Source organism: Pipistrellus kuhlii, unplaced genomic scaffold (genome assembly GCF_014108245.1).
Source record: "Pipistrellus kuhlii isolate mPipKuh1 unplaced genomic scaffold, mPipKuh1.p scaffold_m20_p_1, whole genome shotgun sequence".
NCBI classification, from domain to species: Eukaryota; Metazoa; Chordata; class Mammalia; order Chiroptera; family Vespertilionidae; genus Pipistrellus; species Pipistrellus kuhlii.
The window spans coordinates 577,716-604,677 of record NW_023425404.1 but is presented as its reverse complement, the minus strand read 5'-3'; the positions used below and the strand labels follow the sequence as shown (position 1 = coordinate 604,677).

Sequence of the window (26,962 nt, the reverse complement as noted above, 5' to 3'; positions counted from 1 at the left end):
TATATATATATTTTTAAAAATGCCCAGCTTTTGTTGTGATTGAAGTTCTTCCAGAAAGGAATATATGGGTGGGTTTTTTTGGGGTTTTTTGGTGTGTGTGTGTGTGTGTGTGTGTGTGTGTGTGTGTGTGTTTTTAAGAGATGTGCTGTTAAGTATTTTACACTCCTTTTTTTTAAATATATTTTATTGATTTTTCACAGAGAGGAAGAGAGAGGGATAGGGAGTTAGAAACATCAATGAGAGAGAATCATCGATCAGCTGCCTCCTGCACACCCCCCACTGGGGATGTGCCCGCAACCAAGGTACATGCCCTTGCCCAGAATCAAACCCGGGACCTTTCAGTCCACAGGCCGACGCTCTATCCACTGAGCCAAACCGGTCCCGGCAGGAATATATGTTTTATAAGTTATGTTGATAATGAAAGAGATCAATGAAACAACATAAATTCTTTATTTAAAAAAATATTTTTTAAGTAAATAGTTAAATCCTCTCTATTCAAGCTGCATTTCTTTGATAGGAAAGTGACAGTTTAAGAACTGATTTGATTTTAGTCTCCATTTAAAAAACCCTTTTAGTCAAAACCGGTTTGGCTCAGTGGATAGAGCATCAGCCTGCAGACTGAAGGGTCCCAGGTTCGATTCCAGTCAAGGACATGTACCTTGGTTGCAAGCACATCCCCAGTAGAGGGTGTGCAGGAGGCAGCTGATTGATGTTTCTAACTTTCTATCCCTCTCTCTTCCTCCCTGTAAAAAAAATCAATAAAAATATATTTTTTAAAAAAACCCTTTTACCTGGTTGACTTTTGTCTTTCTGGCAGTTCTCCTCAGTGTGGGGCAGGAGTGGCTGGTGTATTTCCTCCCCCTTCATTCCCATCTGCACCTCTCTTCTCGCCGCCTCCTCTCATCGCCAAAAAAAAGCAAATGTGTGAATCTTCTTACCTGTAAACTTCCAGTTGCAGGTGGAAGTACCTAAGTTAAATTGATTTCACCTTTGCCTACTTCTTTGGGAACACAGAGAGGAACTATCCTCTCCTTATTTTAAGCATGCAATACCTGCTTGATACAGAAAACGTTTTAAAAGCAGGAACATATCTAGAAGATGGGCAATAGTCACCCAATTTCCATTACCCAAAGACGAATACTATTGGAGTATTTCTACACAGGCCTTTTCTTTCTTCCTTTCTTTTATGCTTCTCAGGTGTCTTAGTTTATATATTTTTTTCATCATGATTGTGATTGCTTTTCTTCCAAGTATAATAAATACACAAGCATCTCTCTGTTTTAATTCAAATCTCATAAACATGTTTTATGTGTAAAATACTTCACCTAAGGGATGGGATCATGATATACTTAACCATGCCTTATTTCTAGATATTCAACAAACCTTACTTGTGCTGAGACCAGTTTGGCTCAGTGGATAGAGCTTCGGCCTGCAAACTGAAGGATCCCAGGTTCGATTCTGGTCAAGGGCGTATACATTGGTTTCGGGCACATCCCCAGTAGGAGGTGTGCAGGAGGCGGCTGGTCGATGATTCTCTCTCATCGATGTTTCTAACTATATCTATCCCTCTTTCTTCTTCTCTGTGAAAAAAATCAATAAAAATATATTTAAAAATAAAATAAAACCTTACTTGTGTCATCTCATCAACGTTATCCACGACTTCGCCAAAACAGGAATGGCTAGGCAGGACTGTCAGCCACACATCTTCGATGGCCGCTTTGCTCATCCATCAGAAGCTAAGGGGGGGTGTTTGTAACGATGAACTGCCACTGCGCCAGAGCCTGAGGAGGGAGGTGCCAGAAAGGACAGCGAAGGAGGACCAGAGGACACGTTCTAAAAAGACAAGTATAACTTCCAATAATAAAGGCAAAGCCCCACAAAACACTTGCTCAGGAAAGTCACTACACTATGTACCAGCATACATACAGGCATCCCAACAAACAACTCTGGCCCGAAGATGTAAGTGCAAAGATAATCTACAAATGAACCAGGAGTTCAGCCAGCACTGGGGAGGTGGGGGTTATGTGCCTGGGAGGGCTCCACAGAGGTGGAGCAGCTTACCTGTGTCTTGACAGATAAGGAGGAAGTCTATGGACAGACCAAGGAGAAAGCAAATGTGAGCCGAGAAAATAGCATGGGCAGGGTCTACAACAGCAAGGTGTGTTCAAGGACGCTCAGCCGGGCACTGAAATGAGAGAGGATGGGGTGAGCTGGGAAGAACGGCTCAGGTAGGACCTGAATGTTCTTGTCCCTGGTTCTTCAGAGGGAAGCACCAAATCCTTGGAATTTCCCGAGTGATTCTTTGTTATTTATGGTGGGTCCCTGACCACACCTGAGTTTATGCTAACAATACCACTCAGGATGTGGTCTCCCCACAGACTGTGTGATTAGAAGGTTGGGCTTTGAACCAGCTGACCTCTAGGCAGTGGATGGGCGCTGGAGATGGCGTTCAATCATGCCCACATAATGAAACTCGCATAAAACTCGAGACACCAAGGCTCCGGTGAGCTTCCTGGTTGGTGAGCACATCCGTGTGCGGGAGGGTGGTGCATCCTGATTCCACAAGGAAAGTGCTCAGAAGCCTGACATCCAGGACGCTCCTGATCTCATCCTATGTGTCTCTTCATTGTGTCTGGTCCTGATATGTGCCCTTTCTCATTAAACTATAATCATGCATTATCCACTTTTCTGTTTATCAAATGTTCTAGCAAAGGATCATCATATCTTAGGTAATTAAGGGAACCTCCGAATTTGTAGCCAGTTGGTCAGAAGTGGGCGTAGCCTGGGGATCTCTGAACTTGTGCCTGGCGTCTGAAGCGAGAGCAGTCTTATGAAGGACAGTTCCCATAAGTCTGTGCCAACTCCAGGCGATATGCAGAGGAATCACACAGCAATTATTGCACCATTCTAAGGTGTTTGGATCTTATTTTGAAGGAGTTTAAATACGGGAATCTCAACTATTTGAGTCTTAGAAAAATCACTCTCTGGAAGTATAAAGAATGGATCAGACAGAAAGGAATATGAAGGAGGGGGTGTCATGGATTGCTGGAAATCAGGCAGGAACAATAAACTGGGCCAAGTACAGCATCAGGAGCGAGGATAAATTGCCATCATCTCTGAACAACATGTATGAAGTGGCAGATCAAGGAGCAGCATCCCCATGGGTTGATTCTGCCAGGGTGTGTCCAACCTGTGGTGGAAGGAAGACAAGAGTTTATTGGAAACATCACTTTCAACTATCCAAAAGCTAAAAGATTTAGATCTCCTATATAAACGACTAACAAGATACATTTTCCTTTTGAGTCTTTGGGAAGAGTTTACAGATATAAAGTAATACAACATATTATTGTGTGCTCACCCCTGTCCTCACTTTAGCACGTATTAACAGTTTCTCCTTTTTCCTTAATTTATTCTATTTGTGCTTTTATTATTATTATTATTATTATAAATCCATGGTTCTCATTGGGGTGAAGGGAGTGGCAATTTTCCTCTCCAGGGGACATTTGGCAATGTGTGGAAATATTTTTGGTTGTCATAACTGGGGAGTGGTACTAAAGCTAGTGGACAGAGGCCAGAGATACTGCTAAACATTCTACAATGTACAGGACAGCCCAAGAAAGAATTATCTGGCCCCAAATGTCAAGTGTGCGGAGCCCGAAAACCCCTGATTTAAAAAATATATATATTTTAGAAAAAAATGGAAATCCCTGTGTACCCACTGAGAAAAGAGGAGGAGATTCAACTCTCTTCTCTATACTCTCCTTTCACTGTGGTAGAAAATAAGATCAGGAAAAACCATTTCCAGAAATAAAATTAGAATCAGAACTAGACATGTTTCAGCCCTGACCAAAACATAATGTAACAAACACTCCCTCCTTCATTCGGTCCCTTTAGACACAGCCACTGGGAACCCAACCTGCAAGATCTTCTACAGAATATAGTAAGTGTTTAACATTTGTTGGAATAAAGTCACCAAAGGCAGGCTTATTAAACAAAGATGACCTATTTCAAATCATCTATATATATAAAAGCCCAGCAACTGTAACTGTGGAATGATGCGCACTGCAGCAGCCAACCGGCCAGATCTGGTCCCAGCTGACCAACTGCCTATGACCCTTCCCCCTGCTGGTTTGGCCCAATGGGTGCCCATCGTGCACAAATTCATGCACCAGGCCTCTAGTAGTTTTATAAACAACTTATAAGAATTTTAGATTAATTAACTCAAGAATTTGAGATACTGACATGATGCTTCAATGCAAAATAAAACTTAATCAACTGAAATAAGGGAAAGTTACCAAAACAGATGGGAAATTTAAAAAGCTCCTTATTTTTTATTTAAAAAACACAACATTAATATTTTTCAACTACATGCCAAGTACTATCCTCTACACTGATAATAAAATACCATCTCAGGTGAGAGAAACATCATTTAAGATGCCTTCAAGGACCTCGTAATCCAGGATGAGAAGTGCACACATTAGCAGATAATGTTCATGAGATGATGTGGTGGGACCATGGAAGAGACATTTGTTCAGTATAATTGCAGCCGCGATGAAATAAAAGACTCGACTGGTAATAGCAACACTCTTTTCATCACACCCCAACTATGGTTTATAACTTGCGATATGAACTGAGAATGTCGTTTAAATAGTCAAGTAAGCCTGCCCTACCAGATTTAAAATATATTGCTGTAATAGCCCACAGTAATTTGAATGGTATAGAATTGGTTTAAAACAAGGTAGACATAATAGCTCAGAATACAGAGTACAGAAACAGAACGTACTCTATCATATATATGACATTTCAAATCAGCAAAGAGGTAATAATAATCTCAAAATAAATTTTAATTCAGAGTAATGTAACTTAATTAACACTTAATTCAGAAAATGTTATTGTAGCCCTAGTTCTCCTTAATTTCAAATAGATTCTAATTGGGTCAGAGATTAAATATTTTAACAACACATGCAAAAAATGAGAAAAATATAGGTAATTTTTACATCTTGGGACAAATAAAATCTTTCTAAACATGACACCAAAGCTAGAAATTCTGAAAAGAAAATGTTGATAAGTTTTACCAAATTAAGATTTTAAACTTCTACACTACAAAAATAAACCTGTTAGAAACAAATATAAAAAGTGAAGCAATAAAAAAATGTTTAAGAACTACATCATCTGAGTTAATATCTGAAAACATATAAAGATCTTATAAATAAGAAAAATATGACACTCCCCCATAAAAATGGGAACATGGAATGAAAATGCAATTCACAAACCAAGATATGCAAATAATAATGTAGAAAATGCTCTTTTTAATGTCAAAGAAATGTAAATTTCATCACAATAGATGATAGTGAAGATTTAAAAGACTGAAAATTCCAGTAGGTACAGAAGACAGACATACACCGAGAGTGGGAAGATACCTGGGTAGAAACCTTCTGGATGGGAATTTGGCAATATGTGTAAGAAAGTCAAAGGAGAAAATAATAAAGGCAGATGGAGGGGGAAAGGAGAAGATATGGAGAATACTTTTGAACTAACAAGTTCTTTTCTAGGAATTTACCTCAAATAGGCAGCTATTGGGTTTATAATGGTGTGTTAGACTGCTATGGATGCCATAACTGAAAAACAAACTGTGACTTAAACAACAGGCATTTATTTTTTGGAGGTTTGAGGTCCAAGATCAAGGTGTTGGCAGGGTTCGTTTCTGGTGAGACCTCTTCCTCGCTTGCAGACAGCCAGGTCTCACTGTGTCCTCACATGGACTTTGCTCTGGCGGCGCTTCTTCTTCATATAAAGATGCCATATGAATACTGGATTAAGGCCTTACCCTGTGACCTCATTTAACCTTACAGTCACGCTGAGGTCTTCAACATATGAATTCTGGAGGAACATAATTCAGTCCATAAAAAATAATGAAAATTTAAAAAGACCTAAAGGTCTATACAGTAAAATGTTATGTAGCCTTAAAAGTGATGAAATCACCCTGGCCAGTGTGGCTTAGTTTGTTGGGTGTTGTCCCGTGTATCAAAAGATGGTTCGATTCCTGGTCAGGGCACATACCTAGGTTGCTGGCTTAATCCCCAGTAGGAGGTTTTGAGACAACTATTGATACCTATCAATATTTTTCTCTCACCCTCTGCTTTCCTCTCTCTAAAATCAATAAAAATATATATATACTTTTTAAAAAGTGATGAGATCCATTTATACTTATTAATATGGAGAGCTACTATGATAAAACATGTTTCTTAAAGGTTTTAAGACAATAGGCTTAGTATGACCACACTTGTGGGGAAAATATATGTATATTTGAAAAATAAAGTTTATGCATCCCAAAATAAACAAGGTAACATCTGGGCAGTGGAGTTGTGGAAAATATATGCATTTAACCTTTATTATAATGAATAACATATTATATAATGAATATTCTTACCTTTATAAAAAAGGAGAAAGAAGTTATTTACAAAAGAATAGTCCAGTCCCAAAATTATTTCTTCCAGAATTATTTAAATAAAGTACAATTTCTGGTTAATAATTTTTTTGTATAAATAATTGCAAACTATGAGCCAAAGTGGCTCTACAGAGCGCACCAGCAAAGAGGCCACTGACATGAGGCAGATTATAAGCTTAAGTGCAAGTGATTCATTTGGGGGGAAATTATGAACCTAAATAAATATTAACAAACTGATAGAATTTATGGGTGTACTTAGTGGACACTTGGCAATCATTTTATTATTTTGATCATGCTAGCCTGTTAAACTAGATAATTTAAGCCAAAAGGCCCTATTAGAGCAGAAAAATACAAAACAATATACTGACAAATTTCAGAGACAATTGATTCTTTTTTCAGCAGCTCAGAATCCAGTGCTCAAATTCAACATCAACCACTGGGAATTTTGTGAGTAAATACACTGTACAACTAGGGGAAAACACCCAACACTTCGGTCTATGTTTAGCCCCTGATTGGATTTACCAACTAATCCAGTCCTCAGAGTGACAACTTTTTCCTTTTAGTGAAAAATCATCCTAATTTGCTCCTTATTCTGAGTTAAATTTTGTATTTAAAAAATAAAAATTCAGCCGGGACCAGTTTGGCTCAATGGATAGAGCGTTGGCTTGGGGACTGAAGGGCCCCGGGTTCGATTCTGGTCAAGGGCATGTACCTTGGTTTCGGGCATATCCCCGGTGGGGGGTGTGCAAGAGGCAGCTGATCGATGACTCTCTCTCATTGATGTTTCTAACTCTCTGTCTCTCTCACTTCCTCTCTGTACAAAAATCAATAAAATATATAAATTAAAAAAAATAAAATAAAATAAAAAATAAAAAATTCAGCCCTGGCAGGTAGCTCAGTTGTTTAGAACGTCATCCCCATTCACCGAGGTTGTAGGTTTGATCCCTGGTCAGGGCACATACAAGAAGCAACCAATGAATGCATAAATAAAAGTGTCTCTCTCTTCTCTCTCATCAATACATTTACAAAATTACTCAAAAATTAAAAAATATTTTAAAACCTAAATTCAAGTCAGGTCCCTCAACTTTGAAGAGCTCAGCAATGACATGTCATAGAGTGGTGACAGTCATTCAGACGAAGCGACACTCCCAGTGTGGTTTGCCCTTCTGCATCATTAGTGATGCCTATGCTGTAGGCAGAACTCCATAGCGCAGCTTGATTTGCCTAAACTCGGGAAACACATCTCTCCCTGTTAGGGAAAGTGGCATCAAGGGTGGAACTCACCTCCTGATCTGTCACGAAGTTTGGCTCACTGATTCATCCGAACAAGTGAAGGCATGATGTCTTCCAACCTCTCTTGAGCTGATCAGGCAGCTGATGGCAACCTTGCACGGTCCTTCAGCATATGGGTTGCATAATCTGTGGGGGATTCTGCAGAATTTGTTGATAATGACTTCCTCTGACATTCCAGTTAATTATCACTATTGATTCTGAAATACTTAAAAAATACATGATGCTTAATTTGTTCATGAATCAGTGGTTTAATAAATGCCAGCGTATATATATTAAATTATGTTAATGTTTAATATCTTTTATGAGCAGTCAAGAGTACATTAAAAATTAAAATAAAATTAATTCCCACTTTCCCATTCTTACACTGTAGGTAATGTTAGTTTACACTGTATGAATTGACGTTCGGTACTTTGAATTAATGAACTTTGTGATTTGTTTACTGCCTGGGGTGTTATTCATTACTTTTTCAATTACTGTAAAACTTTATACATCACAGCATGAGACCCTAAGCAATCAGATAAACAGTGCTAGGGAGTTTTTTTTCTTTTAAATGGGATCATGTAATAAAGGCATAAAACTAAATTAACATCTCTAACATGCCAGCCAGAGACACCGGGCTTCGCATCGGTGGGCTTTCGAAGAACCTTCCAGAAGTGAACCTCTCAGAACCAGGATGCTCAGGAAAACCTGGTCTCCTGCCCTGGAGCAATTGAAAAGTATGGTGACCCATCGTCACCCTCAGCACTCAAAGACAAGATTCCATAGGACCCAGTATAATAGCTAGAAGCAACTGAGATTTTTAAATTACTGACATGTATCATCCTACAAACTCTCAGAACTGCCAGGCCCTAAATGTGTCCATGTGTTTGATTCCTTTTTATATTTCTTTTAGTAAGCACGGACCAGATTCCTACCACTGCCCTGGCCTCTAAGGGCTGAGGGAACATACAGAGATGACAACCCCCTCCCCGCCAGGATTTTTGGTTTTTGTTTTTTACCTCCTGGAAACCCCGTGTCATTCCCAGGAGGGGCACCCCATGTAGAACATGGCCCCTGCTGGAAAACTCACAGGGAGGCAAGGAAAGATTAGAGGGGGCCTCGCTGAGCTGCTCCCACGATCACAGGAGAGGGAGGAGAGCAGTGGGGAGTGAGGAGAAGCCAGTGGCAAGGTGACAGAAGCAGCACATGGGCCCAGTGGGAGTCCAGGCTGCACACAGGCCAGCCAGCTGGAGGAGGTAAACACACAGCCAGGAGGGCCCAGGCTCCCTCCAGCAGCTCTGCCCACTCTGCCTGCTGACCCTCAATGTGCCAATAGGAAGGGGAGCTTTGTGCTTGGTTCGAGGGACCACTATTCAATAACAAGAATGAAGGCAGGAAGGAAAGACCTCTCTCCTCCACAAAAAATAGACTTGATGACAAGTTGCTGCATCACTAACGCCCCAGTGGCTGTTGGCTACCAGAGCTGGGACCAGGCGGCACAAAACACCAGAAGGAAGCTGGTGGGAGCTGTGTGGCTAATGAGCACTTATTAGTCCTTTGCAAAATTATACAAAATGCCCATCGCACAAGGAAATGTCAAACTCTAATTTTAGGCACTTTATTTCTGTTTCAAAAATATAACAGAATCTCCATTTTCTAGAATTTTCCTAATTGGTCTGCTCTGGCACATCTTAGTTAGCCATTCTGTGCTCTCCCTTTGGTCATCCTCAATTGGAACAGGTGGCCCCAGTGCCACGACCTCCTCAGTCACAGAGATGGTCCCAGTTCACTCGTCTGTCGTACAAGCATCTATCTGGGCTGAGCCCTCACTTCTTACCCCCCAACCTGCTCCTTGCTTACAGCCTTTCCGAGACCCTTGGACCTCAGATGGCTTCTCAGGGTCTTTTTTTTTTTTTAATATATTTTATTGATTTTTTTTTACAGAGAGGAAGGGAGAGAGATAGAGAGCTAGAAACGTCGATGAGAGAGAAACATCGACCAGCTGCCTCTTGCACACCCCCTACTGGGGATGTGCCCGCAACCAAGGTACATGCCCTTGACCGGAATCGAACCTGGGACCTTTCAGTCCGCAGACTGATGCTCTACCACTGAGCCAAACCGGCTTTGGCGGCTTCTCGGGGTCTTAACCCTTCTACCTGCTTCCTCCCTGACTTAAACCCCTTCTATTGATGAGGCCTTCAAAGGCCCCTCTAGGAGCTCCTTACCCAGGACAGGTCCCCACAAGCCAGCCCAGTCCCTCCGACTGAGCCGACCAAGGCTGTTGTGGATAATTTGCTTTTTGGAGCCAAGGAAACAATTTTCTTCTGCTTCAACCCTTCCAAAGACCCCGTGGTCCTTCCTGGATGTGAGGAAAGGAGTGGGCCTCAGGATCTTCATTCCAAACCTCAGTGAAGGCTCCAGAGTTGTGGTTCGCCCAAAAAAATGGCTCATCTGATAAGAGGGCTAGACACTGGGCTCTTTGGCTTGCGTCACCTCTCTGGTCATTTGATGTTTCCTGATAAGAGACAATATAATAAAGTTAAACAAGCAACAGTGTTCCAGGAGTTGCAAGTTCTGGGGAGTGGAGTTCTTTTAGGCCTGTTATAACTATCTGAATGGGTCCCCAAAGCTAGATAGCTCATGGGAAGTAAAGGTGACTTAGGGCCTCTGAAACTGCGACAATTATTTTGTTAAATAAATCATGGTCTCCATTAGTACTTGTGTTTGACTAAAATAGTTCAGTAAATAGGATGTGGGTTGTGAGAAATCAGAACTAGTGTTCAGTTCCAGGGTAGTTCGTGGCTATAGTGTTTTCGGTCCCAGCTGGACTCATGCAGTCCAGTGACCACTAGACCCTGTGGGAAGGTGGCAACAGGCTGGAAAAGTGACCGAGGGAGGGTTCAGGGTTGTGTCCCACCTCAGTCTCTGGAATAGGTATGCCCCTTGCTCCAGTTAGAAGAACTGGTGAATTCCCAAAGCTGAATGTCAGAGTGCTGATTTCTCAAAAATAGTGGGCAGCAGCCTGGATATTTTGGGAACCACCCATATCATTTCCCTTCTCTCTCCTGGGAGAGCAGTCTACACATCGGTTCCCAGGAGATCAATCTCCAGAAAGCCCCAGTGAGTGCAGGTTACAGGGTCAAGGTCCTGCCGCTTCAGCTGCCAGCTCAGGTGATGCAGGCAGAGAGCCGGGATTACAGAGACACACTATGCGAACGTACACTGCTACCACAGCAACACATAATCACCGTGAAAATGACTGAGAAAAGTTTAGCCATCTTGATGTATCTGTTCACCTAAAGCTCATTTCAACTATCACTTTAAATGGTCAGCTTCTAACCTGATCTGATTCTTACAAGTTGCGTTTGATTTTTAAGCTTTACATATTAATGCAATGATTTACTTAGGAATTCACCTAGTGTCTGTTTTTTTTAGGTATGGTTTTTGCAACAGCAATCCCAAATCCATATATTTATGCTTCCATTATTTTTTATTTATAAAAAGTATACTTTTTTATAATCTATTTTTATTTATTGGTTTCAGAGAGGGAGAGATAAAAACATCAATGATGAGAATCATTGATCAGCTGTCTCCTGCATGCCCCCTACTGGGGATTGAGCCCGCAACCTGGGCATGTGCCCTTGACTGGAATCAAACCCCCACCTTTCAGTCCACAGGCCGATGCTCTATCCACTGAAACAAACCAGCTAGGGCTACGCCTCCATCATTTATTGATTGCTTTCTGCTGTTTTGTTTGTTTGTTTGTTTTTGTTAACCCAGTGAGCTCATTCATTCTCATAATGTAAACTCTTTCAATTGACTCGAATGACTCAGATCTCCTCATCCAGCCATGCGGCCAGGTCTCTCCTCAGAGCTCCAGACACCTGTACAGCTGCCAAAAGCACATCTCCATGTGTCTACATGTCTGTTCCATGAAACAAAACCTGTTCCCTTCTTTCCCAAATGACTTCATTTTCTGAGTCTCCTATTGACTTCTCTCAGCTACCCTGTGCAAATCTTCCTGTTTCCTTTGGGGATCCCAAATCTACTTATTTCATCACCCACTGGGTCCCATGAATTATACATAGTGTCATCGCCTGCTGGGTACATGAGTGCATATTTTTTTGGGAAGAAGACCTCCAAGCTTTCATTCTATTCTCAAAGGGTTTATGATCCTCTCCTCCTCCAAAAGGATCAAAATGGTCTGTCATGTAATCAATGCTATCATGATGTTACACTTTATATTAAAATAGCCCCTTAGCTGAACCCCTTGCCTGATCTCCTTTCAATCCATCTGAACACGGACGCCACCCATCATTTCTTCAGTCAAACACAAATGCTAATGGCTTCAGTTCTCTCTCCCTCCTCCCAGTCTGAAGGGTCCCCAGGAGCTGGGCAGTGCTCCCCCTCTAACACATCCCCCCCCCACACACACACTTTTAAAAATATATATATTTTATTGATTTTTTACAGAGAGGAAGAGAGAGGGATAGAGTTAGAAACATCGATGAGAGAGAACCATCGATCAGCTGCCTCTTGCACACCCCCTACTGGGGATGTGCCCACAACCAAGGTACATACCCTTGACCGGAACTGAACCCGGGACCTTTCAGTCCGCAGACCGACGCTCTATCCACTGAGCCAAACCAGTTTTGGCCACACACACACACTTTTATTCTTAATTCTCTGTTGGCTGCTCTCCTACCAAGAAAACCCTTCTGCCCCTCTCCCCACACCTACCCACACCCCACATTTTACGCAATAGAAGCCTTCCAGACTCAGACTGGCCCAGAGTTAAGAGTTTGGTTTCCGATAGAATACCCACGTGAGTGGGGATGTGGGCCTAGAGGGCTACAGGGCTGAAAACCTTGACTTGAGAGTTGTCTGCACAGAGTTTGAAATCTTGAAAAACAAGATGAGCTCTCGAAAGCTTCGACCTTGAGGATGACAAGAGCTCTTAAAGGGAGATGAGAGCAGAAAGCACTCAAGTGCTTATTCTCAGTTCTATAGCATGGTGCCTGGCCCTGTGCTCGGGAAGGCCACCGCTTACAGAATGAACATGGATGTTCCATTGGAAACACGTCTGATGGGTGGTACGGGGAGTTGCATAGGGTCAAATCTGCCTGAAAATATTGTTGTGGGACAGGAGACCTGGCCCTGAGCAGGTCTGCTCAGGGCCGGCCAGTAGTGTGTCCTTCCTTGATTTTGTGCAGGAAAGATTTCACAAGTCCAGGTGATTTTGAAGGTATGCTTATTAAGCTAGGGACAGTGAGACAAGGAAGTGCTTAGCGCAGAGGAAGTAACAGGAGAGGATGAGACAGCTTCTTTGGCTTACTAGGAAGTCAGAGAAAAGACAGCCTTGGAGACAGGTTCAGGGGGTTATTGCTTCCCTGACTCCAAGTCTTGTAGGGACCTTGAGAGTTTAGAGATGCATGGGGGGGGGGGGGTGTAAAAGGAAGAGAAAGACATTGTGTGAGTCCAAACCAGTTTAGCTCAGTGGATAGAGCGTAGGCCTGCGGACTGAAGGGTCCCAGGTTCGTTTCCATCAAGGGCATGTGCCTTGGTTGCGGGCACATTCCCAATAGGGGTGTGCAGGAGGCAGCTGATTGATGTTTCTAACTCTCTATCCCTCTCTCTTCCTCTCTGTAAAAAATCAATAAAATATATTTTAAGAAAGAAAGAAAGAAAGAAAGAAAGAAAGAAAGAAAGAAAGAAAGAAAGAAAGAAAGAAAGAAAGAAAGCGAGCACATGTTGGGTCTTTTGTTTTGAGGGTTTTTACCTATCTCATGCAGGCGGGAATCTCAGCGGAGGTCTCAGGGAGGGTTTCAGTCAGTTTTCCAGGTGTTCCCTTTCACGGTCATGGTCTCTACTGATTAGTCAACACCTTAGTCATTACAACTGGTCCTGGTGTTGCCCACCTGGTTCTGCTGCTTTTCTGGGCCTGGATCTGAAATACATCGGAGACCTAGATGCTATCTCTAGGGTGGTGACCTTCTCTAGCTGGCTGTAAGTTGGTTGGCCAGTTTGTTCAGCTATCTATCTCAGTTTCCCCATTCCACTTGCCAAGCAATGTTTCTGGTTTTTTTACTATCCTGACTCAGTATTTTGAACAAAGTGGTTGGTAAAAAATAGGTGAATTGTCCTTGCATCAAAAATTGTTATTTATAAAAGCATTATAGTTGATAAACTGTTTTTAAAGTAGTGCATTAAGTCAAGTGACATCCCTAATAGGTGCTCATTAAATATACGTCTTTCTACTAACATTTTTCATAGATATGATAATAAAGTACATCTCAAGTGGAGAGGAAGAAAATAGACTTTGAATTAATAATTGGTAAATAATCATCTCAGGCGTTTGCTTAATTACTGTTATTTATGCAACTACCCCAGGCATAATTTTTCAGGAAATTATTCATGTCTTCTTAGCAACACATTCAAACCAATATTATTGGTCTCTAAGTAGCAAATGCCTCCGCAGTTAAGTTAGGTATTTAATATTATGAGTAAGTATTAGTATTTAAACTTGGAGCTGGTGCACAGACAGATGTATAAGGTCTGTTGTTTTTGCAGGCAGCGGAGTTGCCAAATTAGCTGTTACTGGGATGGAAGACCAAGCAGGAAGCCAGTGGCTCCAGGGGCTGGACTCACTCTCTCTGCATCAGCAATGCTCACCGATATGACTTTCCTGCAATGCTTCCTCTTCCTCGTTTGCAGAGGGTAATGGATAATAGCAAGGCCGAGCAAGTTCGGTTACTTGCACCCGCCTCTAGGCACACAGTTACCATGGAGCCAGTCCTCTACCTGACAATCTACTGCCTCCCAAATCTGCAGCCATGTTTGTGTAAGTTTCCCCCAGGGCTTATTCATGCCCTTTAGACCTGAGAGCTCCTGAGATCTTCATCCCCAAAGCTGCTGCCCAGAGCATTCCCCCGGCATTCGGACCACACAGCCCAACTGTGCCCCAAGTCTAGCAGAGAATTCCCAAGTAGAGAACCCTCACCGATAACCGCTCCTCGAGCTTTACAGGTGACAAAACAGAAGCCTGGGAAATCTAAGAGCTGGCCCAGAACTGTGCCCTTGGCTCTGGTGTGGCTGGGCCAGAACTCTGATCTTCTCCCCCAGAGTTGGGGCCACTGTATCCCAGCTGTTAGTGACGTTAGCTAAGCAGAGCTGGCTTTGCAGCAGGTGAAAGCGAGTCCCGTGGGAGTCCTGAAAAGCATCTGAGACTTTTGTTATTTATTAGAAAGGCATTGCTCCAATTTACAGGAATTTTTTTTTTTCCTTTTACAAATTGACTCCTGTCCTTGCCAAACCCTTCCCATGGATTTCCTTTGGAAATGACCTCCTTTGATACCCTTGACCTTGTTGCCCAGCTGTGGGAATGGGGATTGCTGCTCTCTAGACTCTCTTGTAAAAATAGTGAGCACTGGCAAAGAATGGGAGGAAAAGGCCGGAGAGTCAGAGGTCCTATGATGCAGCCAGCAGCCAAGTCCTTGAGCTGCCAGCAGCCTTGAGTGCCTCTGCTGTCAGGAAAGGCTTGAAGGTGGCTGAGAAATGCCCTTCAAAGGAAAAAGAAAAAGGGAAAAAAGCCCTTCAGCTGGATAAACTTTGGGTAGTCCTTGTCCTGCCTTGTTTCCAATTTAAAGCTCCTTCACGCCTTTCACCCTTCCTCCTGGTTTAGGCAGATGGCCCAATTTGTCAGCAACCCAAGCAAAGACGATGGGCTGAGCTGAGTCATTTAGGAACAGTAACTCCTTTCAGAGAAGAGTCCCCATTCATTTAGGCACCAGAGCAATTATGTGCTGTCTGACAGTTCTAATTACTTTTTACTGCAGGTAGGTAACTGTTCCAGAAGCCGTGCTAATAGGATTACTGGCTTCTGAAGGGCTTTTGGAACAGGTAATTTTCAAGTAGTCAGCTCCGCTTATTCAGTAAACTTTCCACTAGAGGTAAATTCCTTCCTCTGTGGCTCCTCATGGAAGGCAAGCTGTGGGTTCTTGGATGGGGCAGTTTGAAATGCAGGGGTATTTTTCTTCCTTGCACCTTTGTTTGAAAAGGGGACCAGAGCAAATCATGCTTGAAGACTTTTTCATGAGCTTGCACCAAATCATTCTCCTAATTTTCAATTGCTTTAGCAGTTGGTATTAAATTGTATCAGCCAGCCCACCTTTTCAGCAGTAAAATCACCTTCCCGGTCATGGTATCCCATGGTAACTTCTCGCTCCATGCTACCCAATTCTGAAGGGAAGTTAAGGAAACAACCCAGCCGAAACTGGTTTAGCTCAGTGTATAGAGCATCGGCCTGCGAACTGAGAGGTCCCGGGTTCGATTCCGGTCAAGGGCATGTACCTTGGTTGCAGGCACATCCCCAGTAGGGGGTATGCAAGAGGCAATTGATCAATGATTCTCTCTCATCGATGTTTCTAACTCTCTATCCCTCTCTCTTCCTCTCTGTAAAAAAAAAATCAATAAAATATTTTTTTAAAAATAAAATAAAATAAAAAATAAAAAAAGGAAACAACCCAGAAGGCCTTTGAGTTGAGGTTCTTACCAAGATTACCAACTGTTTGATTGCAGATAATGATTTTGCAACACGGTTCTCTATTTGATAAGAAATAACCCTTCTGAATGCCTACCAACATTTGACTCTATCAGTCAGTTTGACATTTAACAGTTTAAAAAGCACACCCATGATCTCTTGGGACAATAGCGTTTTATTCAAGGTGTTTTTGCTGTTGTTATGACTACTTGAACATTTCCACCCTCTGGATTGCCATCCTCTAGTTTGCTGAACTAGGGTTTTGAGTAGGTCATAATTGTTCTGTGTCCCTGAGTTGGCCTATCCTGGCACCTGGCCAGAAGCAGAAAATACAAAGTTATATTATTGGGAGAAGACCAGGCCTAATTTGGATCTTAACAGCTCAAGAAGATGCAGTTCTGCTTTTAAGTAGATGAGAGCACTGAGTTCTGGGAATCAAGAGAGGATGAACTTTATAGACTATTTCTTTTTCTGCTTTATTGAAAGATAATTAACATGTAACAGTGTAAGTTTGAGGTACACAATGTGATAATTTGATATTGTAAAATGTTTACCACAGTAAGGTAAGCTAACACCTCCAATCCCTCACATAATTACCATTGGTGTGTGGTAAGCCACTTCCAGGTATCTATATATATAAAAGGCTAAACAACTGTCTGACCAGGTTTGATGCACACTGACCACCAGGGGGCAGACACTCAATGCAGGAACTGCCGAGCTGTGGTGACTTGGCAGTGGCAGTTCATGGGTGACACAGCCCAGAACCAGAGAGAAGGGAGTCTGACTCTGGGGTGCATCACCCAAGAACCACCCTCTTCCAATCCAGGGATGGTGGAGAGCCGGTTTCAAACAGATCCCCGCAGGCCAGGCCAAGGAAACCCATCTGCCAGAGGGACCCTGATCACTCTGCAGATGTCCTTCAAGCCACAGCACTGCCCCAAATGTGGCCAGCCAGGGAGGGACCTTGGGAGGTTGGCCACATTCTAATTAATTTCCATTCAACGTGCATGAATCCATAGAACATAGTCACTGTGCTGTTCATTAGCTCCAGAAATACACTACTTTATTCTTAAATATTTGTGATCCTTTGTATTTCCCCTTTTATAAATTGCTTACTCATGACTTTTACCCATTTTCTTATAGGAGACTTTGTCATTTTCTTTATTTGTAAGAATTCTTCGTTAGATATGCATATATGATGTTACACAGGTTAAGAAAGGAATTACTTTTTACTGCAGGTAGTTTTCTCATAAACCAAGAGGTCCTTGGTTTGATTCCCAGACAAGGCATGTGCCTAGGTTGTGGACTCGATCCCCAGAAGGGGGCATGCAGGAGGCAGCCGATTGATGTTTCTCTCATAGATGTTTCCATTTCTCTATCCTTCTCCCTTCCCCTCTCTCTAAAAAATCAATAAAAACATTTTTTTTTAAATAAGAAGTTTGAAATGCACATATCCCTGAGATAAGACATTAACCTAAATTTCACTTTAGCATATCAATAACTTACCTTTTCCAGAAAGTGAGCTTTAGGGGAAAGTATATATTTTGAAGGATACTAAATCAAGACCCTGAATGTCCGAGAATGGAAGCCATGACTTGAAGACCAGAGAGGAGAAAGTGGAAACCAGGGTGAATGGTGTAAATCAGTGGTCCATAAACTGTGGCTCACGAGCCACATGTAGCTCTTTGGCCCCTTGAGTGTGGCTCTTCCACAAAATACCACGGCCTAGGTGAGTCTATTTTGAGAAATAGCATTAGAAGTTTAAAAAATTTGGCTCTCAAAATAAATTTCAATTGTTGTACTGTTGATATTTGGCTCTGTTAACTAATGAGTTTGCCGACCACTGGTGTAAACCATGTCATAGTTTTATTAAGGGTCAGTTTACCACTGGTCAGGAACCTCCACATTACTGCTTATCTGGGTCCATGAGACCCCTCCCTGGGGAATTCTAACAGTGCTTCACCAACACTTCACAGGCACCAGCAGACAAGAATCTATTTCCCCTTCAGCTAGATGTATCTTGGGGATCAGTGAGAGAATGTGTAGCTGGTACTCACCCAAAAGGGAAGAATCCTGCCCTTGGGTTCTGATCACAATGTTTTTCTACTGAAAAGAAAATGGAAAAATCTCCACCATCGGTCAACAGACCCTACAGCCGTACCACCACACATAGTCAGTTATCAAAGGATAGTTATCTTTTGGGGAAGATCAAACTCTAGAACCCATTAATAACAGAAAATGATCCACATGTTCTATTAAAAATGACTTGGATATCAGCAGAAAAAGAAGAGAAACTTAAAATGGATTTTTCTCCACTGCCCCAACTTAGGATGTATTTCCAGAATAATTATTAAACACCCTCCAAAATGCCTCCCATTCATAGTCTCCAAAACTGTTATGGTGAATTGCATACAGGATTTTTAAATTAGAAAGTTTCTCTGAGTATATCTGGCCCAACCTCCCTTCTAGTGAAAAAATATAACCTCCAAAATCCCCAACATATGCTTGAGTTTTCACAGAAATAATGACCTGGTGTATTTCTTTTCTATCCAACTTATCCATTATTAAGCATAACAAGCTTTTTAATTCTCTGTGTGTTTGGTGCTATTTCACATTTGCTTTACTTTTATTTCACCCTTATAACAACCAATGAGATAGTTGATACTCTTTCATCTATTTCACAGATGAGGAAAAATAGGTCAGAGGGGTTAATTTGCTCAAATTCACACAGGCTCCGAGTGACAAAATTTGAATCCTGATCTATGAAACTTCAAAGCTCTAATTCTTTATTTCTGTTTTACAGTTTCACACCAGGCTTTGAAGAATAAATGCTGACTTTGCTTTTAACAGTAGCTTCAATTAAAATGTTCACTGGCACCTTATTTTTCCAAAAGTAATTGCCTACAGAAAAATATTGTGATTGCATATTTAAGTGAAAGCCACAGAATGGGTAATGATTTTATTTTTGAATTTCTGTTCACTGGAATAGCCCACTGGCAGAACGGACACTTTGAAATTTAATAGGTAGCTACACACTAACTTTAAAAAAAATTTTAATTTAATAAATTTTTATACATGAACTTTTTAACAAGTAAATTATGCATTTACATTCCTTGCCCCAAAATCAGGTTTCAGCATTAGGATTATCTCAAACTTTATTGGGATCAACAAACAATGAAAATTAAGGTGAGGGACTTAGATTTCTGTGGATTCTTTCCTTAGGGAGCTAAAATTAAGAAAATAAGTTTCAAAATGCTGTATAAATTTCAAAATATACATAAACAAGTATTCTCTTAATCTGTGCAAAAATCATGTCCTGTCACTTACAGATATACTACCTGTGTTTTGGTAGTACCATTTAGGATCCATAAGATAGCACACCTAGTTTGACATTGGGAGTATTTTCCACAAAATTGGTAATTTTCTAGTTATTTGAATAGGTGGTGGGTTCACTTTAATATTTTGCTTAATAATTTACACTTAGCATACAATTTAATAGGTATAAATATTACACAATAAAGGTGTTTTAAAAGAACATAATAGCATTGGCTGGGTGGCTCAGTTAGTTGGAATGTCATACTGTACACCATAAAGGTTTCGGGTTTGATTTCTGGTCAGGGTACATATCCAAGTTGTGGGGGGTTCGATCCGCAGTCAGAGTGCGTACAGGAGGCAACCAATCAATGTTTCTCTCTCTCTTCCTCTCTCTAAAAACCAATAAAAACATATCCATGGGTGAGGATTAATAAAAAAAGAACATAATACTTTCCCTTTAAAAAGCTATGTTGTAAAGGAGCTTTCCTTTTTTCCATTTAACTACTTTCTCTCTCAATGGTTGATTCAAGTATTCAAGATATATTTATTTAGCAACTATTATGTGTCAGACGTGGTTGTAAGGACATAAGTAAATATAAATAACAAACCAGCATAAATAAAAAGACAGTTCCTGTCCGATGCAGGTTACAGCTGGTTAGCTGTGAGCACTGAGCTATGGGGTAATTCTTTGCAAGCCTGGTACCTTTTAGAGTTCCTTGCTCAATAATGTTTCCTAGTGATTTTGATCATGTTTGCTCTGCCTATAGATCATTTTTAGGGGTAGATTTTTTATGTTGTGATCAAATCATTTTACCATTTAAAATAGAGTTCATCCAGCAATAAGGAAATCTGTCTACAGGATTCCTAAAGCCACTTGGAATCTTATCCTTTTGGGACTGTCTATAACCTTGCTTTACTGAAATGATAATCATTGCAATAAGTTTCCAGGTAGAGGTAAGAAGTTGTAGAAGTCTACAAATTTTGTTTTGTGTTCAGTTATCTCATCATTAACTATTCATATATAGAGGAAATTCTCAAATGACAAATTTTACGCAAATTCAGAGATCACAGGTTCCAGATGACAGGATTCCATCTTATCAGTCTTTCTGCAATAAAATTTAGCAAATGCTGGTGTTAATTAGGAAGGGCAGCACATGGGAAGGAATACAAAGCAACCCATGATACACTGCTATGAAAATTACTCATGCAATCACTACGCATTCTCTCAGTGAAAATGTTTTCAAGATAATAAACAAACAAAATCTTATGGGAAAATCTCATGAAAAATCTCATTTATGTACTCCAGATCAGAGTTGAATTTAATTATACGTTTCAGGTAGCACAAAATTTAAAACAAGAGACTAAAACTTTAAAATGTCAAACACCAGGTTTGTCAATGTAGCATATTATAATTTGAAAAACGCTGCTATCAGTGATTAATTAGAATGCCTACCTTAAAGAAAAAAACAATGCTAAAATGTGTTTTGCCTTCCAAATTCTAGTAGCAGAAAGATAGCCAGTTTTTGCCTTAGAGTCTTATTTGATAAAAATAAAAAACCAAACAGTTCAAGTATTGAAATAGTTCCCTTAATATTAGATGATCAATTACATACGCATGACTACATATACACTTGTCGATATAGAGATCATTTGTGTTCACACAGTGGTAAACACTAGCCACATCACACTGAAGAGGATTTCAAGTTTTTTTGTTTTGGCCCTAGCCAGTTTTGCTCAGTGGATAGAGCACTGGCCTACAGACCGAATCAATAAAAATCAAAATAAAAAATAACCCCTCTGGCTTGCAGAGTTGCTAAAACAGTTAGAAAGCAAAGTCCCATCCCTTTCCATTCATTCAACAAATACTTCATATACTCCGTCAATAATCACACCTCGGATAGGTGTTTATTTGTTTTGGTTAATCCTCACCTGAGGACATTTTTCCATCGATTTTTTTTTTTTTTTTTTTTTTTTTTTTTTTTTTTTTTTTTTTTTTTTTTTTAGAGAGAGAATGGGAGGGAGAAAGACTGAAACTAATGTGAGAGATATTAATTGGTTGCCTCTTGCTAAATCCCCGCCCCCATGGCCCCAGATTGATCCTGCAACCTAGGTATGTGCCATTGTTCGGAATCCAACCCATTATCCTTCAGTCTGACTGCAGAAGCACAATCCACTGAACCAAGCCAGCATTTTTTTTTTCTTTTTAAGTTCTCCTCTAAGGATATGTGTTTTTTGTTTTGATTTTTTTTTTTTTTTTTGATTCTACAGAGAGAGGAAGGGAGAAGAAAATAGAAAAACACTGATTAGTTGTACAAGCAATCCGACAGGGATGGAACCCACAACCTGTGTATGTGCCCTCAACTGGAATCGAACCTATGACCCTTTGGTGCATTGGAGGACACTCTAACTACTGATCCACACCGACCAGTGCCTGGAGGTACATTAAATTTTTTTTTTTTTTTTCACAGATCTGCCCTGGCCAGGTGGCTCAATTGGTTGGAGTCTCAACCTGTACATAAAAGGATTTCCTGTTGGAATCTAGATTAGGGCACATACTTAGGTTTAGGTTAGATCTTGGTGGGTCAACAGGTGCAGAGGCAGCCTACTGGTATTTCTCTCTCTAAAAATCAATTTTAAAAACATCCTCAGGTGAGAATTAAATATATGTAATTCATATGTAATTGCTCAGTGGATAGGGCACTGGCCTACAGACCGAATCAATAAAAATCAAAATAAAAAATAAACCCTCTGGCTTGCAGAGTTGCTAAAACAGAAAGCAAAGTCCCATCTTTTTTCTTTTCTTTTCTTTTCTTTTTAATTTTCAGATTACCCTAATCAGTTTGGCTCAGTGGATAGAGTGTCGGCCTGTGGACTGAAGGGTCCCAAGTTTGATTCCGGACAAGGGCATGTACCTTGGTTGTGAGCACATACCCAGTAGGGAGTGTGCAGGAGGCAGCTGATCAATGTTTCTAACACTCTATCCCTCTCCCTTCCTTTCAGTAAAAAATCAATAAAATATATATATTTTTAAATTTTCATATCTAAAATTTTATTTAGTTCTTTTCTAAAATTTTTCATTTACAGTTCAAGTTCAATATTCTATCCTATTTAATAAAACCCTAATATGCAAAATTGACCAAACGGTGGAATGACTGGTCACTATGAACTGACCACCAGGGCACAGATGCTCAATGCAGGAGCTGCCCCCTGGTGGTCAATGTGCTCCCACAGGGGGAGCACCACTCAACCAAAAACCGGGCTCATGGCTGGTGAGTGCAGCAGCGGTGGCAGGAGCCTCCATGGCAGCACTAAGGGAGCAGCAAGCCAAGTGGTAGGGAGCAGCAAGTAAGGAGCAAGGGGTCCTGGACTATGAGGAAGATGTCCGCCTGCCAGCTTGGGCACGCTCCCCTAAGGCAGCAGGCAGACATCCCCTGAGGGGTCCCGGATTGCAAGAGGGCACAGGCCAGGCTGAGGGACCACCCCATCCCCAGTGCACAAATTTCATGCACCAGGCCTCTAGTCCTGTATAATAAAAGGCTAATGTGCAAATAGACCAAAAGGCGGAACCAAACATGACATGGCATGTGCGGAACATGGCAGCCATTGGCCCCAGTGGGATGGTGGAGCAGGTGAGCAGGGGCACGAGACCAAAGCAGGGTGCTGGCTGCTGTCATTGGGGTGAGCCTCTGGTGGTTACGGAAAATTCTTTGCTCCCGTGCCAGCACCAGCCCCATTCACATCAGCTGCCGGCACCACTGCTTGCACCCACGGCTGGTACCCAGCACCAGTCCTAATCACTTGGCACCAGCAGTGGGTGCAAGTAGCGGCTGCCAGCCCTGATCACCTGAAATTTTTCGTTAGATGACAAGAGTGGTCAAGGCCGTGTGTCCAATTTTGATCAAGAAGCTCTTCAAGCTCTTTTGGTGCAAAATCCTCAAATTACCCAACAAGAGCTTGCGACAACTTTAAATTGGTAGGGCTTCTCTACCTCCCCCTGCTCCCAAGAGGCAATTGGGGCTGATAGCGCTGGCCCTGCTCACAACCGCTGCTGGCATCGGCTCCAATCACTCGAGTGGCCCCAGTGGAAGTGGGACTGTTGGCAGACTGGGGACTGGGAGCTGAGGTTGGAGGGGCTGGATGGTAATATGGAAGGTGGGCCGAGACCCGACCTTGTGCCTACCACAGCCCACACTTCCTTTCAAGGTGCACAAATTCATGCACTCATCCCCTCGTGTGTGTGTGTGTGTGTGTGTGTGTGTGTGTGTGTGTATAGAAGATACCTTTTGTCAATCTCTATTCAATCTCTATTTGTCAGTTTTGAATAGATTTCATGCAAACAGTGGAAATAAAGATGTTCTACTTTTCCAGCCAAGTTCATGGACTCCCTGAATTGTCTGTGGGGAACTCTGTTCTTTTCAGCCTCCTTGCTTTGTTCCTGGTATTCCATCTGCATGGACTGCCTTCCCTCTGTACATCCATATAAGTTGCTGACCCTCCAAGCTAGCTCAGGTGCCACCAGCTCCACAAAGCTTTCTCTCATCCCTCTAGAAAAGTGAAGTTTCCCCTACAGAAATTGTTACTTAGGTTCACATTATCTCCCAACCAAAATATAAGTCCTCCAAATCAAAGGTGCCAATCTGTTTCATTTTATATCCCTACTAGAGGCCCAATGCACAAAATTCATACACAGGTAAGGTCCCTAGGCCTGGCCAGAGATCAGGCCAGGCCTAGGGACCTTATTTCATTCCCTCCGCCCCATGGTGGTCAGTGCACATGATAGCAAGCAATTGAACTCATATGCCAGTGGAATTCCCGAGGGGACAATTTGCATATTAGGCTTTTATATATATAGATGGTCCCTAACACAGGGCCACACTTACAAAAGGTGCTTTACAAATATTTATGGAATTGAGTAACCATATACTATCATATTACTAAAAGTAGAATGTGGCTGAAACCGGTTTGGCTCAGTGGATAGAGCATGGGCCTGTGGACTGAAAGGTCCCGGGTTCGATTCCGGTCAAGGGAATGTACATTGGTTGCGCAGGCATATCCCCCGTAAGGGGTGTGCAGGAGGCAGCTGGTTGATGTTCCTCTCTCATCGATGTTTCTAGCTCTCTAGCCCTCTCTGTAAAAAAATCAATAAAATATATGTATTTTTTTAAAAAGTAGAATGTGGTAACAGAAGAGGATGATATGAAGTGCTAAGGAAGCACAGTGGAGGGAGAGGCTATTTTAGCTGACTTTGCATTTGAAGAAAGCTTTATGGATATTAGAACTTTTTGGACGGAGAGGTAGGCCAAGAATGCAAAGTGAATAAAGAATGAGTGGGGAAAGCAAAGACTTAAGAACAATTTATATGGCTGAAGTTTACAAGATGGAAAGGGTACTAGGTTATTAAGAATGAATATGCCAGATTATTGAGGGACCTGAAGGTACTCCTAAGAAATCTGAACTTAATCCTAGAAGCCAGGGGAAGCCAAGGGAGGTTTGAGCAGGGAAATGATATAGTCAGAAGTGTGATTAAAAAAAACTACTCCATCAGCTGGCCATAGATGGAACTAGGTATGGAAGACCAATAAAGATCTTTACAGGGGTTAGAAAAACAGCAACAGGGCCTTGAACTATGATAGTGACAGCAGAAATGTAAAGATGAAAGAATGTCAAAAAGGACAGTGGAAAGAGAACTGCCAATGGGGCAGTGGAAGAACAGGTTTCCCCACAGACAATTCAGGGAGTCCATGTACTTGGCTAGAAAAGTAGAACATCTTTATTTCCACTAAACCCCTACGTGAAATGTATTGTAGCATACCTTCAATTATGGATATGGGCAACAAATTGTGGCAGCATTAGGCTTCATCAGACTGGCAAATAGTAACATGGCATAACAAAGAACTTCTTCACTCTGAAGTGACTACAAGTTTGGTAAAGCCTTTACCAGAGATAAATATTAGAATTAGATAGAAAATTTTAAGTGTATATATATATATAATTTTTATTTTTTTAAAGAACCCATGTGTGGGGATTGAGAGAAGGAATAATAAAGATGAATAAAGTTATCACTTTGATTTTGGATGTGCCGAGTTTCAGGTGTCAGCCCATACTTACTTTATACAAGAACATCCATTTTCCTGTGTCCAGTAACCTCCAGCTGCAGGGAACCCTAATCACCTCTACACACTAACAACCTTCCCATTCTGCTCATCCCCCCAGCTTGTGGCACTGAAAACAGTCCAAGGTTGACCAACTGTCCCAGTTTGCCTGGGACAGAGAGGCTTTCTAGGACATGGGCCTTTGAGGGCTAAAACCAGGAAATTCCAAAGCAAACTCTGATATGCTAGTGACCGCAAGGGCTGTAAATCTGGCAATATATGCTAATAAGACTGTATTACTATCATCCCTTCAATTAAGAAAAAAAAACCTATGATCCCTAAAATTTATTTCGGATCTGAGTCTGTCCATCTGTTCTTCCCACAAAGTAGAAAACCCTGAAGGAAAAATCTTCCTCTCACAAAGTCAGGACAGTTTAGGGCACTCAATAAAAGCTGCATTATGTCAAATAGCATTATGTCAGTAGTTTTTGCAATTTACATAGTGCCGGCAAAATTCACATCTTGTGCAACCTTCACAAGAAGGCTGTGAGAGGGGAGAGACCTGGGCTCTGGGAAAATGCGGTCCTTTGCTATCTACTGCGCACAGCAAGCAAAGTGCCGGCTCCTCGCACTGAGGCTGCCAAAGAACACTGTGTGTTCCACGGAAGCACAGCGACTGTTGCTATATGGAGATTATGCAAAACTGCAGTTTTCTTTCTTTTGCAATGTCCTATGGGCTCAGTGCTCTGACAGCAGACTGATACACAATAACACGGAGTGTACCTTTTAGGGTGCCAGGGATGGTTTACCTATGGGAAAAGGCACAAAAGGCAAGAATTAAAAAATACTCAAAACTGGTGAGGTTAGGTAAGAGGAGCAATAACTTACGAACAAAAAAGCAAACAAAACAAAACAAAAAAAAAAGGCAAGTGGTACAAACACTGTCTTCTCATACCCAGCAGTGAATGTGCCTGTATTCATCATCAATCCGGGATTGAATGGACAGGCCCGTGTGTTGCCTGTATTGATCAAGCCAGGAATTTTGATCGGGGCTGGGAATGGGGAAAGCCCCAGAATGCATCAGCCAGGGTAGTCAACTACTACCAAGGCTTCCTAAGTTGGAGAGGTCTGGCCTTGCTGGGTTTATTGGCCCGCAACTCACCAACCGCCTCTCCCTGTAGCCATGGCAACACCCACGCCACGGCAGCGCCAGAATCCACCTTTGGATAAACCACAATCCACCGAGCTTGCACCTACGCAGCTCAAATAAAACCAGCAAGGACGTCGCCTCCCGCC

At 41.7% G+C, this 26,962-nt stretch overlaps 1 long non-coding RNA gene across 1 annotated transcript; it reads right to left on the bottom strand.

Moving 5' to 3' along the window:
* Nucleotides 1–1,627: 1,627 nt before the first annotated feature.
* LOC118714021 lies at nt 1,628–26,621 on the bottom strand. The gene is made up of 6 exons (XR_006740040.1): nt 25,387–26,621; nt 20,618–20,680; nt 13,500–13,667; nt 3,084–3,190; nt 2,062–2,185; nt 1,628–1,833 (listed from the first exon to the last, which is right to left on the bottom strand). It is a non-coding gene; the product is annotated as an uncharacterized LOC118714021 (long non-coding RNA).
* Nucleotides 26,622–26,962: the final 341 nt, after the last annotated feature.